Below are 16,057 nucleotides of genomic sequence, written 5' to 3'. Positions count from 1 at the left end.
AATAATTAAAACAAAACAATAATAATAAAAAAGGCACTGAAGAGCTTCCTTCCAAGCACCACAGATCCCCTTAAAGTGACTGATCTGAACCTTTTGTCTGTGAGTCAAACTCAGCAGAAGCATGCAGAAGCTGGAAAGAGATATTTCTGAGTCCATTTGAAGAAATCTCATCCATGAAGAAACCAAATTACCATGGTAATTATAGTCTTACTTATAATTGTAAGTATATCCTTACATGGTTCATACAGCTCTCTTATTCTGAGAGCCTTAATCCTCCCTGGAAAGAGATTATCTTCTATGGAGTAGCTGAATTAAGCGTGTTCTTTCAACCAGGAAACTGTGGTGTATTTGGGCTCTGTGTGGGTACAAAGCTGTTTTAATGCATATTTATAAATTCTTTTTTTCCCTTCAGTACAATGATACATGAGGAACAAGAAGGACATTCCAGAAAGGTGTATCCACTCAATCAGCTCAGGAAAAATCCTTGTGGCATTTTAGCTTTAAGATGCTACAACAGAACACATTGCAGATAGCACAGAATGAGGCAGACAGCACTCTGGATTAGAATTTGGCCACAACTTTTATTTAAAACATTTTCAATCAACTAAATTATAATCCACGCTATGAATTTTTTGGGGGGGAGCAGTTAGAAAGTCCTCCATTTCTTTAATCAGCTCTGCCCAAGAAACTGTCAATCCATGATGCAATGTCCATCAGGTGCTACACCCATGCTTAGAGATGTAAAGGCCTGGAAAAAAACACAGGGAAACAAAAACAAAAAAAATGAAAATATGGAGGGGAAGAGGGAACATTGGCTTTTTTATTTTTCCATTTTTTTCCAGGCCTTCACGTCTCTACTCACACTTGAGTCTCTTAACCATGGTGGCATCCTGTCTGGCCATATGATTAGGATTATATTCCTCAGCAGTTGTCTAAAATCTGCTGGACGGCTCCTACCCTGCCTGCCAATTTCACTGACTACAACAACACCCCTATCCTGGGGAAAACCCGCTATCTCTGTACTGACAGCCTTAGGCCAGATGCATAACATCACATACTAGGGAGCCTTACTCCATCCCCCTTCTCACTGCTCCACCAACCCAATAGTGACAATTATTACAGCATTAACCATTGAGCTACATACATGGCCTGTAAAAGGCATACTCTAAGGAAGGTGAAAAACAGGCCAATCCCCACCCAATCAGGGCAACATGGAAAAACATAGGGGGGAATCCTTCTGAACCCCAGAAAGGTGACCAGCTTAAGCCTAGGACAACCTTCTCCAAGTCACAACATCCCCAACTATTGGCCATGCTTGCTTGTACTAACGAGAATTGGAGTCAAACATCATCTGGAGGGCACCAGGTTGGGGAAGGTTGTCCTAGAATAACCCTGATATTGAGGATAGGTTAGCGTATTACCCTACTAGTTGGCCAAGAAAAAGAGCAAGTGTCCATCCAAGCAAGTCTTGCGATGGCCAGGAGATCCCAGCCACTGTGAGAACATCCTGCTTGAGATGCCATGAAGGGCAGGAGTCCCCAGCCATCATGAGACCTCCTTCATCTTATTTCAGGGAAGATTCCCTAACATGGTGAACCATAAAATGATGCATTGTATTCAACAAGAATGAGCAATATAACATATCAGCAAGCAAATACACAAAACGTAAATTCTCAACTGATTAACACCATAAGCCCTACTCCCCCACTGCAAAAAAAACTCCAGAGAAAATAAGTAAACTCTCCTTCGCCAGAGGATTTTTAAGCAGAGGCTGGATGGCCCCTGTCAGAGATGCAGTATAGTGGATTCCTCCACTGGCATGAGGTTTGACTAGATCACTTTTGTGGTCCTTTCCAACTCTTATGGGGTTTTTTTCATAGAACCATATATTAAGGATCTAATACAGGATTGAGTAACCTGTGGCCCTCCAGATGTTGCTGGACTTCAAGTCCCACCATCCCTGACCATTGGCTCTGACCATTGGCTGAGACTGATGGGAGTTGGAGAGTAACAACATCTAGAGAGCCACAGGTTCCTTATCCCTGATCAATTCAAAGGTATGTTTTAATTAAAATGTCTATCCCAAAATGTTAAATGGGAGGAATCCTATCTCCATATAATACCTTATACATTTGTTACATTCTTCTCTTCCTGCTCAATTCCTTAATCCATGTGTTAGCTTTACCATACTGAAAGCACTCCCATGACCAGTTCAGCCACTCAGTGATCATTGCTCCTTCTACGGGTTTCCATTTCCCACCATCCTCCATATAAGCATATGCTTCTACTACCCAAGCAGAAGAAGGAAAAATAGTAATTTTTAAATGCCCAACATGAAAATACAAATAAATACCCCCTACACACACACACAAGAAGGGAAACTACCTGCAGCCCTGATATGCCCCCATTATTTCTATTTTTTAAATTGGTAATAAACCTAAACCCTATTTCTATTCCTAGACCACATCCAGTTGCTAATTAGCATTCCCTCTCAGAGTCAAATTCTCTAGCCTCACTCAAGTCAATGGGAGTTTCATCTGAATAAGAGCTGATTGACTTTAGCCCTCCAGGATCTATTATTTTCCATTTAAAACACCTAGCAAGCAAGCGATGCGGCGCTTGTGAGAATTCGGTGCTGTGCCGGCAGAGTCAGCGCACTGCTTGCCAGCCAGCCATATTCATGGCCTCTAATACCTTCACATATCATAATCATTTTGAAAGCTTCAACACATGTCTTCTAATGGTGTCACTCTATATAATGAGATATGCAAATTAGAGTGCTATAGAGAGAGTCTTAATTGCATTATATCATTCAGAGTTGTAAATGTTCAGCTAGTTACTGTCCAGGTACAGCAATGAAGGGGGAGGGGTTTGGGGGGGCAAAAATGACAACCAAGAAGAAGAAATATTCTTTTTTGCTGCCTGACCCCAAAATTAAATAGGCCTCCATTACTAATAGGCATATTAATATGCTCCTCAGATACAGCTGCAACAGTAGGTAAACACACAAGGCCTTGAGTGAGGCAGTCGCTTTGCCTCAGAAATGCTTTCTGAACCCTGGATTCAGGGGTTTCGGTTTCCTTAGACCCCATTACATTTATGGTGGGTTTTGTTGTTTTGTAAAATAGATTATACACACACATACACACACACACACACAGAGGAAGGAAGCTTAGATCAAATATAGTTTGGCAGGTAAAGGGCACACAAGAACCTATATAAGCAAACTCACTAAAGGGAAAGGGTGTATGGCAAGGAAAAGGTTTCTTTCATAGTGAACACACGTGTGTTCACTATGAAAGAAACCTTTTCCTTCCCATACAGATCAAAGTCCTGCACCACAGAAATAGTTCTTCTCCCCACCCCACCCCTGACAGATGCTCAGAATAGCTAAATTACTTTGATCAAATGAATTCTGTCCCCAAGAACATTGTCCCCAGAATACAGTGAAGAGAGGCAGGGCAAGCATTTTGGTTTTTTAAGTGTCAGGATTCAATCCTGCTCAGGAGCTCTTTTCTCTTCCCTGGAGGGTAGCCACTCTGTGCATGCTCAGGAGCACACATCTTTCTCCTATTCTATTCTGATCGATTTCTTTGCAAGAAAAGACAGGGAAGGAGGTAGGTCTGGCTAAAGGAGGTGTGGCTGGCCAGTGGGATGAAAGGGGGGGTGTACGCACACACAAAAATGACAGCACCAAAACACCAAAGGAAGGAAAAGAAAGGTGCTGAATCGATCTTCATAAATAGTAATAGTCTTAGTGGAACAGAAATGGGCATTTTTGTTCCACTAAGGCTATTACTATTTATAAAGATTGATCTTTCAGCACCTTTCTGAGGCCTTGCCTCTTCTTTTACTTCCTTTGGGCAAAAAGATGAAAACCAACTGCTCCTCCAAGATTTTATTATCATCATTACTACTACTAACCCCACTGGGAGGAAATAGCAGAAAACACTAATTCCAATACATTATGCAAGGTAGCCTGCCAGAGCCTGGTATTATCTAGGACCAATGACCTTTACTCTTTCCGCTCTCAACAACTCTGCTTTTTATTCATACTGCTGCAAACCAGGAGAAACAGAACCTCAGCCCCAAGGGAACCCAAGACTCCTACCATCTTCCCTTCCTTGCTTCTTGTGGCAACAAGATATCAGACTCTGCCTAGCAGGCTGTCGGACTGGGCCCAAGTTGTTGCTTAGCAACTACCGGGTACTTTTACCTCATCACCATTCCTCCCTAGGTCAGTGGCCAATAAAATGCCCCAAGGAGGGCAGGGCTAGCCCAAGATATTTGATTGGTAGCTACACCAGCTGAGGTACATAATTAGACAGCTGTCCCCGCCTTCCCAAAGATCCCTTGCATGGTCATATGGAATTCTGGCAGGCAATTCTTGGCTTGCTCAAATTGTGTTAGTTGTGCATCAGTCACTTCCCCCCCCCCCAAATAATTCAAAAGCAACTTACACGAACAAGGCATAAAAACACACAAAAAGAAATAGAATCTAATATAAAAACTTATTCAAGCATGCTGTGAAACTAATAGCTAAACACAGCAGTCATGGAGTTGACTGGCTCCCAGAAGACTGTGCTTCAAAACCCACTGCAGCCAATGGTCTTCCTTCCATTTTCCTTTCCAGATTGTCCCCACTGACATTTTGCTTCCATGCTTCAGAAGAACATAGAAAAAGCTGGCTTACAGACTCAGACCACTGATCCATCGAGCTTAGCATTATCTACACTGACTGAGAGCAGCTCTTCAAAGTTTCAGACAAGGGTATCTCAAAGCTCTATCTGAAGATGTCATAAACTGAACCAGAGGCCTTTTGCATGCAAAACACAATTCACAATCATTGAGCTACAGCTTTTCCCAAATAGATCACAAACACCAACTACAGACCTTGGCTCAGGACCTAAGTTAAGGAAGCTCACAGAAGAAGCATCTCCTACCTACACCACCCAAAAGCCTCTCTTGAGAGTCAGGAGGCCCTTCTGAACAATTATGGGATGGGGCACAGGGGTCTTCTGGGGGAGGAGCCTTCATTAAAATTATTTCTTTCTTAGGATCCAAGCCCTTGCCTTTATCTTTGGTCCTTGGAACAGCCCATGCCTAGCTCCTGTGCCCAACCTTGGCCCCAGACCTGTGTCCTCTTACAACTACAAGCCATGGACAAAGGCTGCCAAGAAGAGACCTTGTGACACCTTTAAGTCCTCTGAACCAGGAAGACATCATGGTTACTTTCTGCACAATTCCTGCAAAACAGCTGGCATTTGTTCAATATGGACTAGTGGTGGTGCAAATCTTGTATACGTCAAGTTCACATTATCAAACTGAAACCACTGAGACCATGGATATTTTCCTAGAAACTGGGGAAGGGGAGGGATATACTCCAGAAGAACAATGGATGTTTTCTCAATACATTGATACATTAACATATTTTAATAATAATGATTATATAAACAATCTTACAAATCACAAATGGTATTTTTAACTAACCAAGTATTTCCATCCTTCTTCAATTACACAGATTGCAAGTTTAACAAGTAGACATGTAGACATGTTCACAACCAGCCATATCTATGGACTAAGTAGACTTGTACGATGTGTTCCATAAATGGTGGCATACTGAGGTGACATCACACCTCTAGGTGTCAGGCTGATTTGCAAACATAATCAAGTCCTGCCAGACCACATGAAGAGTCTCCACATGCACTCATTCATCAAGTACCAAGAAATGATTTGTTAATTTTTCCATTATGGTCAGGAATCACAGTGTTTTGGCCTATTTTTGAATTACTTCCTAGATCAGATGGACACCTCTTTGACCCCAAGGGCCACATGTGGTGGGATGTGAAGGGGTTGCACACATTCGCATGCATACACACACAATTACTCAAACACATGCACCCTTCCTTTCCTCTCTCTCTCACACACACACGGAAGTGAGGGGCACAAGGGTGAATTCAGGAAGTGGCCCAAGGCAACCTGCAGCAGATCTCAGCATGCATGCAGCCCATAGGTTACCCATTGCTGTCCTAGATATACATAGTTGACAAAGAGAAGTTGGAAAGATTCCTATTTCATAAACAAGTGGGATCGAGACCCAAGTATACAGAGAAGATCTGTGGACTCACCAGGTATGCTGTCTACCAGGAAGATGGATTAGAGGTGTGATGGAAGGGTTGCCATCACTCATCAAGCCCACCAACAGGTATCCCTTTCTCCTCATCCATGTGGGAACAAATGATACTGCCAAACGGAGCTATGAAGAAATCAGATCAGACTTTGAAGCTCTGGGAAGGAAACTCAAGGACTTTGGGGCCCAGTTTTTTCATCCATCCTTCCAGTACTTAGAAGAGGAGTAGAAAGGGAAATACTCCATGTTGAATAAATGGCTACAAAGGTGGTGCCAATATGAGAGATTTGTATTCTGGAACCATGGGCTATGCTTTCTGGAAGATGGACTACTGGCAAATGATGGGTTGCATCTCACAAAGACTGGGGAAAATGTGTTTGGCCACAGCATGGAGAAGTTCATTGGGAGGGCTTTAAACTGAATCCTAAGGGGGAGGAAGATATAAACTTGGTGGTAACAACTGGTGAAGGCTTGTGCACAGTAATGGTAACAGAGAGATTGACTATAATAGGGCCCAGTAACAGCCCTCAGAAAAATATAGTAAGGAACCCAAGCCATAAATCACATGGTCTTCGATGTCTGCATATTAATGCGCAGAACATGGGAATCAAGCAGGACGAACTTGAATTCTTAATACAGGAGGGTAATTACGACTTGATAAGTATAACTGAAACTTGGTGGGACGACTCCGATGACTGGAATACAGCAATTGATGGATATAACTTGTTCAAAAAGAACAGAAGGAACAAAAAAGGAGGTTTTAAAGTGTTTTTAGCGCACAGAAATACAGGAAGATGAGCTTGGTAGCTCCACCGAGAGTATCTGGATTAAAATCAATGGGGCAAGTAATAAAAGGAATGTGGTGCTTGGAGTCTACTACCAACCACCCAATTAAGGAGAAGACGAGAATGTAACTTTTGAAAAGAAAATTGCCAATGTTTCGAGGAGGCATGATGTAGTAGTGATTTCAATTATCCCGATATCTGTTGGGAGACAAATTCTGCCAATCACGGCCCCTCCAATAAATTTCTGACTTGTGTTGCAGATAACTTTCTCATACAGAAAGTGGAGGAAGCGACTTCCGGGAAGTGGTGCTGGCTGGTGGTTGTCTCTGAGGGAGCTCTGCCTCAGAGGAAGCTTTTTTCAGGTTAAAAGCCAGCCAAGAGGAATCTTGGACTGGCTTAAATGTTCTCCAAGGTATAGGAGAACCGATCAGATCTTCCACAAGACTTCGTTGAGCTGTCGGCGGCTGGAATTGATCAGGAAATTCCTGAGATAAGAAGGCAAGCCGATCGGCTGAAGACGGAGTCAGGAATTCCACGCAAGCTGAACTGGAATAAAGCGAAGCGTTTTTTCTTCCTTCAAAAAAAAACGTTCTTAACCAGCGAGCCCACTTCTGCCTAAACCTTATCATTCGGCTTAAATTACTGCAATAAAAGGGATTTGTTTATGAATCAGCAATTGAGAAACCTGGGTGAGTCATACTTTTTCTCTTTTAAATATAATTAAGGAAGAAAGAAAATATAAACAACTTATATACTTTTTTTACGACAAAAAGCTGGCTTGAATTTGGACTTTTAAAGTTTAAAAACGGATGAGAGGTAATTATTATATTTTGGACTATTTTTCTCTTTGGACTATTTCTTGTTGGATGAATCCGCTGCTCGTATATGCTACTAATTGTTTAGTCTTGGCAACCAGAATTGTTTTGCATTCTTGGAAGCAGATAAGGACTGTGTTGTGCTGGCTGGATTTCAATAATAGGCCTGGAATATTAACTCTTCTTTTTGGTGGAGGGAAAAAAAGAAAAGAAATAGACTGCCCTTAGGTTCTGAAACAGTGATTAATATTAGAAATTAAAGGCCTCTTTTTGAAAATGACAACTAAAAAAACAACCAAGGCCCAGGGGCGAAGAGGTTCTATTGATACACAGGAAGAGGATATACCCCCAGAAATGTTTCAAAAAATAATGGAAGGGATTAATGCTATAAAACAGGAAATGAAACAGGAAATGAAAACTGAATTGACAGATATAAAAGACTATATTAAAACACAAGTGGATGAGATTAAAGGGACAATTGGGCAAATAAAGGAAGATGCAAAAAATACTAAAGAAAAGGTACAAACCTTGGAGAATAGAACAGATATACTAAATCTGGAACTAGAAAAAAATTTGGACTATTTAGCTGTGACTGAAATGAGAAATAAAGAGTATTGTTTGAGATTCCGTGCAATCCCTGAGGAAACAGGTGAAGACATTAGAGATAAAATTGTTAATGCTTTAGTAAAATTTCTGGACTTGAATGAAGATAGGATGGAATTTGAAATAGACAAAGTTTATAGAATTAACTCCAGATATGCAACAATGAAAAAAATTCCAAGAGATGTGCTTGTTCATTTCGTAAAGAAGACGACCAGAGATATGGTTTTACAGCAACACTTTAAATATACCTTTAAAATTGATGGTAAGGAAATACTGGTGATGAAGGAAATTCCTATTAGACTTTTACGTAAGAGAAAAGAATATGCTTTCCTTACAGAAAAACTTAAGCAATGCAAAATTCAATTTAGGTGGGACGTTCCAGAAGGAGTGATTTTTACATTCAGACAACAGAAATACAGACTGAATACTGTTCAAAAAGCAAGGGACTTCTTGAGAAAAGCTTCAAAAGATATGGAAGAAGATAAACTCAAAGATATGGATATAGTTCCTGGGAAACAAAGTCAACAAGGATATGCAGAGGAGGGGAAGGAAGATGATGGATCAAAAGGAGCATCAGGCAAATTTTAAAATACACGCTTAATGATGGATTACAAATACCTAACTTGGAATATAAATGGAGCCAACACGGCGCAGAAGAGAAAGAAAGTGTTTCATTATTTGAAAAAATTAAAATTGGATATAATTTGTCTACAAGAAACTCATATTCAGAAGAAAGATTCCAAATATTTGATTTGTAAAAATTTGGGTGAAGAATTTATTTCAGCTGGACCAAAAAAAAAAAATGGAGTTGTTCTCTATATTAACCCACAATTGCTTCCTAAATTGGTATTATTGGACGATAGTGGTAGATTTGTGGGGGTTGAAATTACTTTACAAGGTACAAACATTTTGATAGTGGGTATTTATGCCCCCAATGAAGATAAAACAAGGTTTTATACAGGACTTATGGAAAAATTGTCAGAGTTTTCATATGAGCATTGGTGTGTCATGGGTGACTGGAATGGGGTAATCTCACCAAAAATTGATAGGCTTTCTGAAAAAAATATCAAAGAGACACAAGGTAAATTACCGAAGATTTGTTTTGAACTCATGGAACATTTAGAATTGGTGGATACCTGGAGATATATAAATGATAATGCAAAGGAATTTACTTATTTTTCAGAAAGACATAAAACATTTTCGAGGATTGATATGATTTGGATGTCAAAAATTTTAGCGAAGGATATTTTTAAAATGGATATATTACCAAAAACTTTTTCGGACCACAATCCTGTGATATTAACTTTAAAAAAAAAAAATCTTGGATTTAGATGGAGACTAAATGAATCTTTATTACAGAATGATAAAGTAGTACAAGAATGTAAGAAGAAATTAAAGGAGTTCTTTGAATATAATTTATATAAAGGAACAAGTGAAAATATTGTTTGGGATACTAGTAAGGCATTTATGAGGGGATACTTTATTAAATGTAATTCTGAATTAAAAAAAAAGAAACAGAAAATGCAATTAATTTTGGAAGAAATAAAACAAAAAGAGGAAGAATTGAAAAAGAATCCAGCTAAAGTTTCTATTGTAAATCAAATTAAAATGTTACAGAAGCAAGTATCAATGTTGACAGTTAGAGAAATTGAAAGGAAATTAAATTTTGCTAAACAAAGGACTTTTGAATTTGCAAATAAACCTGGGAAATGGTTAGCATATAAATTAAGAAAAGAACGTCAAAAAAATATTATTTTAAAGATACAAGAAGGAGATGAGACGCTGACAGATAATGTAAAAATCAAAAAGATTTTTCATCAATATTACTCAACATTGTATAAGTGTCAAGAAATTCCATCTGAAAAAATAGAAGAGTATTTATCTAAACAGAATTTGCCGAAAATTACAGATTTTCAGAGACAAGTTATTAATGGCCCTATTACGTCAAGAGAGATATCTGAAGCTATAAATAAAATTAAATTAGGAAAGGCGCCAGGACCAGATGGGCTATCTGCAATGTATTATAAATGTTTGGAGGAAGAACTCTTGCTACCCTTACAGTCTACAATGAATTCTATTTTGCAAGAGGGAAAGATACCGGATAGTTGGAAAAATGCTAATATAACATTAATACCTAAAGAGGACCAAGATTTAACTAAAACAAAAAATTATCGGCCAATATCTCTACTGAATAATGACTATAAAATTTTTACAATGATTTTGGCTGAAAGATTGAAAATAATATTGCAACAATTTATTCAGGAAGATCAATCAGGGTTTTTACCTAAAAGACAATTACGTGACAACGTCAGGAATGTTTTGAATGTGTTGGAATATTTAGAACAACGAAATGATAAACAAGCAGCTTTGATTTTTTTAGATGCTGAAAAAGCATTTGATAATTTGAATTGGAAATTTATGTTCCAGGTTTTGGAGCAAATGGATTTTGGAGACAACTTTATAAAATGGATCAGATCGATTTATACATCACAGAAGGCCCAGATAATTGTTAATGGAGACTTAACGGATTCATGTGAAATACAAAAGGGTACAAGACAGGGATGTCCATTATCTCCCCTTTTATTTATTCTGGTTTTAGAAGTGCTGCTTAGAGATATAAGGCAAGATAAAAGGATTTCGGGATTAAAAATAAAAAAAGAAGAATATAAATTGAGAGCATTTGCTGATGATTTGATAATTGTACTAGAAAACCCTTTGGAAGGAATTCATATATTGATGGACAAATTAAAAGAATTTGGACCGTTAGCAGGATTTAAGATCAACAATCAAAAAACAAAGATGTTGGTGAAAAATTTAACTTTAAGGGAACAGAAAGAGTTAATGGACAAGACAGATTTTACAATAGAAAAAAAGTTGAAATATCTAGGCATCATCATGACAAATAAAAACTCAAAGCTGTTTCATAATAATTACGAAAAATTATGGACAGAGATTAAGAAAGACTTGCTAAGATGGGATAAACTACAACTGTCATTAATGGGTAGAATATCTGTGATAAAAATGAATGTATTACCGAGAATGATGTTTTTGTTTCAAACAATACCTGTAATATCCTCTGATTTACCTTTTAAACAATGGCAAAAAGATATTTCTAAATTTGTATGGCAAGGAAAAAAACCAAGAGTTAAATTTAAATTACTTCAAGACGCTAAAGAAAGAGGAGGACTGGGATTACCAAATTTGAGACTTTATTTTGCTGCCTGCTGTTTAGTCTGGATAAAGGAATGGATCTTATTGAGGAATAAAAGACTATTGGATTTGGAGGGCCACAATCTGAAGTGGGGATGGCATGGATATCTATGGTATGACAAAGTAAAAGTAAACGTAGACTTTAACAATCATTTTATAAGACGTTCTCTGTTGAAAATATGGAATAGATACAAACCAAGGTTTTATTCGAAAATACCATTATGTGTCTCAAGTCAAGAAGCGTTTTATAGAAGAGAAATGTCTGGAAAAGAGAAATGGTTAACTTATCAAGAACTATTAGAAAATGTACATGGAGAATACACAATGAAAGAGAGAGAACAATTGATAAAGGAAGGATATAGTTTTCATTGGTTTGCCTATTTACAATTGTTAGAAAGATATAAAATGGACAAGAAAATGTATGGGTTTGAAATAAGTAAATCTGATTTTGAAATAGGTTTGTATACAAATGATGAAAACATAATTGCAAAAATGTATAAACTTTTATTGAAAATGGATATGGAGGAAGAACAAGTAAAAGAGTGCATGGTAAAGTGGGCAAAAAATTTTGGTCATAACATACAAATGGATCAATGGGAAAATATGTGGAAAAAAGGCTTGAAATTTACATTATGTTATAATCTTAAAGAAATTTTTTATAAAATGATGTACCGTTGGTACATGACTCCAGAAAAGCTGTCAAAAATGTATAGTAATGTCTCTAATGTTTGTTGGAAATGTAAACAACAAGAAGGATCTTTTTATCATATGTGGTGGTCATGTAAAAAGGCGAAATTATTCTGGGCACAGATAGGTAGGAAGATGCAAAAAATTTTAAAGATAAATATTCAGTCAAAACCAGAATTTTTTTTACTGGGTTTTATGGATAAACAAATAGAAAAGAAATATGGAAGAATATTATTATATATGATTACGGCAGCAAGATTATTATATGCACAAAAGTGGAAAATGGAATCAATACCAACAATGGAAGAATGGCTACTGAAATTAATGGACTTAGTAGAAATGGATAAATTGACGTGTTTACTTAGAGAAAAATCGACAGATACATTCCTTAAGGATTGGAAGCCTCTCTTAGACTTTTTGTCGAAAGATCAAAATAAAATGATGATACTGGGATTTGATGATTAATTAAGACAGCTTATGGAGAAAAGGGATTCTGTATGTACATATTAAGGGACAGGTTTGATGTATATTATATACTTATAGCTGATCTGTGACAAATCGGAAGTCAACCATTTTATTTTTATTTTTTGTTGTAGTATTGTTATGTTTTTTCTTACTTTGTTTTGTTTGTTTTTTGGAAAAATTTGAATAAAAACTATATAAAAAAAAAAAAAGAAAGTGGAGGAAGCAACCAGAGGATCAGCTATCCTGGACTTGCTTCTAACCAATAGAGATGATTTGGTGGATGAAGTTGCAGTTACGGGAACTCTAGGGGCAAGTGACCACACCATACTTGAATGCTTGATTTTAGCAGAAGGAAAAGCTGAGAGTAGCCATATCCGCACCCTGGACTTCAGGAAAGCCAACTGTAATGAACTCAGAACAATTGTAAGTACGGTTCCCTGTCAAGCGATCCTAATGAGAAAAGGAGTCCAAGGTGGGTGGGAGTTTCTAAAAACGGAAATTCTAAAAGCACAATGGCAAGCAATTCCAGCAAGGAAAAAAGGAAGGAAACAGCAGAAGAAGCCAATGTGGCTTCACAAAAAGCGTAGAGATGACCTGAAAACAAAAAAGGACACATGCAGGAAGAGGAAAGAAGGCCAGGCCATAAAGGAAGAGTACAGGCAGGTATAACGGAATTGCAAGGATGGCGTCAGGAAAGCTAAAGCTGAGAATGAGCTGAGGTTAGTGAGAGATGTTGAAAGCAACAAAAAAGCTTTCTTCAGGTATGTCCATAGTAAAAGAAAGAGAAAAGAAATGGTGGCACAGCTACTCAATGAGGATGTCAAAATGATAACAGATGACAAAGAAAAGGCAGAAGTGCTCAATTCCTACTTTGGCTCAGTCTTCTCCCAAAAAAGAGTCTATGGCCCTCCTGGAAACATGAAGTAGAAGGGGCAGGATTGGAGCTTGATATCACTCGCTCAGACCTTGCGTTGTAGCTCCTAATTGCTTTTGCTACATCACTTCTCACTATAAAAGCAACCCCATTTCTTCTTAATTTCTCATAAGAACATAAGAAGAGCCTGCTGGATCAGGCCAGTGGCCCATCTAGCCCAGGGCAGTAAACAAAGCGCTAAAAACACTTTAAAACATCATAAAAACAGATAAAGCCGCTGCTGCGAGCTGCAAGCAGGCGCAGCAACAAGCGGGCCGTGCTAGAGTGAACTCCCGCTCTAGCAGCCTCTGCTCTCCCCCCAAAAACAGAACAGGGCTAGGTAGGTAGAAATGGGGAGGGGGGGAACCAAGTAAGCAACTACTGTACCTCAAACTAAATGGGTAAGGGAGCCTGCTGCGGATCGCAGGGATGGAGCTGCTTGCTGGCCTGCCCGCACCCGCTTGCTCCCTCTGTCCAGACACACACACACTACCCTCCTTCCCCCAACCCTGAAGAAAACCACCGTATCAGCGAAACACTGAAAAGCAGGACCCTACTGTATACAGATGGAAAGGCAGGGGGACTTAGTGAGGTCTAAAGGGGGGAAGGAGGGCTTAGCGAAGTCTAAGGAGGGAAAAGGGAGAGGGCTTAGCAGTTGCAGGAGGTGAAAGGGGAAGGTCTAAGGGGTTACCGAAGGAGGAGTTAGGGTTGGTGAGGGGTGGGGGAAGTTGGTGAGGGAAAGTGGCCTTGGCAAGGAAAGCAAGCAGGGGCAGCAGCCTCTAGTATACTAAAAAAGACACAGAGATTACACATTTCTCACAGCATCTGTATATGGACATACACTTTTTCATAGAATTTGTGCGTGCAAGGATGTTTTGGAACATATATTCCTCTTGTTAATATTTAATTTTTTGTTATTCCATTCCCTTCTACAGTTCCTGTATGCAAGTTCAGTGCTTAGCAATGAGACTCCTCTTTATGAAATTTATGAATACTTCTGAGAATATAAAATGAACTTTTAACATAGAACAAGGGCCTGCTTTAAAACGTTTCAGTTACTGGTTCATAGGCAATGCTGTGACATTGCCAACACTTACAGAATCATAGTACAGTAGAGTTGGAAGAGGCCTATAAGACCATCAAGTCCAACCCCCTGCTCAATGCAGGAATCCAAATCAAAGCATTCCCGACAGATGGCTGTCCAGCTGCCTCTTGAATGCCTCCAGTGTCAGAGAGCCCACTACCTCTTTAGGTAATTGGTTCCATTGTGATATGGTTCTAACAGTTAGGATGTTTTTCCTGATGTTCAGTTGAAATCTGGCTTCCTGCAACTTGAGCCCATTATTCTGTGTCCTGCACTCTGGGACGATTGAGAAGAAATCCCTGCCCTCCGCTATGTGACAACCTTTCATGTACATGAAGAGTGCTATCATATCTCCCCTCAGTCTTCTCTTCTCCAGGCTAAACATGCCCAGTTCTTTCAGTCTCTCCTTTTATTTCCAGTCCCCTGATCATCCTTGTTGCCCTCCTCTGAACCTGTTGCAGCTTGTCTGCATTCTTCGTGAAGTGCAGAGACCAGAACTGGATGCAGTACTCAAGATGAGGCCTAACCAGCGCTGAATAGAAGGGAACTAATACTTCACGCTATTTGGAAACTATACTTCTGTTAATGCAGCCTAATATAGCATTTTCCTTTTTTGTAGCCACATCACACTGTTGGCTCATATTCGGCTTGTGATCAATGACAATTCCAAGATCCTTCTCACATGTCGTATTGCTGAGCCAAGTATCCCCCATATTATAACTGCGCATTTGGTTTCTTTTTCCTACGTGTAGAACTTTGCATTTATTCCTGTTGAATTTCATTTTGTTGTTTTCAGCCCAATGCTCCAGCCTTGAATAATCAACAGGGGAACACACTGACTGACCGAGATGAAATAAAAGGAAGATGGAAGCAATACACTGAAGAACTCTATAAAAGAGATGACAGGATGACAGATTCATTCATGGAGGAACTGTATGATGAAGATCCAGAAATTTTAGAATGTGAGGTGAAAGATGCTCTTAAAATACTTGGAAGAAACAAATCACCAGGAACAGATGGCATACCAATAGAGTTGCTACAAGCTACTGAGACTGAATCTGTCCAAATTTTGACAAAAATTTGTGAACAAATATGGAAAACTAAACAATGCCCCACACAATAGAAGCGTTCCATATACATCCCAATTCCAAAGAAAGGGGATCCCAGGGAACGCAGTAATTATCGAACTATTGCCTTAATATCCCATGCAAGTAAAGTAATGCTCAAGATTCTACAACAAAGGCTCTTACCATATATGGAACGAGAAATGCCAGATGTCCAAGCTGGATTCAGAAACGGAAGAGACACCAGAGATCATATCGCAAACATACGTTGGAAAATGGAACGGAGCAAAGAATTTCAGAA

The 16,057-nt window shown here is 38.9% G+C and overlaps 1 long non-coding RNA gene across 1 annotated transcript in view; it reads right to left on the bottom strand.

Annotated features, from left to right (window-relative positions):
- Positions 1-576: 576 nt before the first annotated feature.
- LOC133378147 (uncharacterized) overlaps positions 577-16,057 on the bottom strand; it is a 46,623-nt gene continuing 31,142 nt past the window's right edge. The window contains exon 3 of the long non-coding RNA XR_009760875.1: positions 577-748. This is a non-coding gene — a long non-coding RNA (uncharacterized LOC133378147). The remainder of the gene's footprint in view (positions 749-16,057) is intronic.

The sequence above is a fragment of the Rhineura floridana genome, chromosome 2 (assembly GCF_030035675.1).
Source record: "Rhineura floridana isolate rRhiFlo1 chromosome 2, rRhiFlo1.hap2, whole genome shotgun sequence".
Classification (NCBI taxonomy): Eukaryota; Metazoa; Chordata; class Lepidosauria; order Squamata; family Rhineuridae; genus Rhineura; species Rhineura floridana.
The sequence above is the reverse complement of the archived record's forward strand: the minus strand, read 5'-3'. Positions and strand labels throughout refer to the sequence as shown.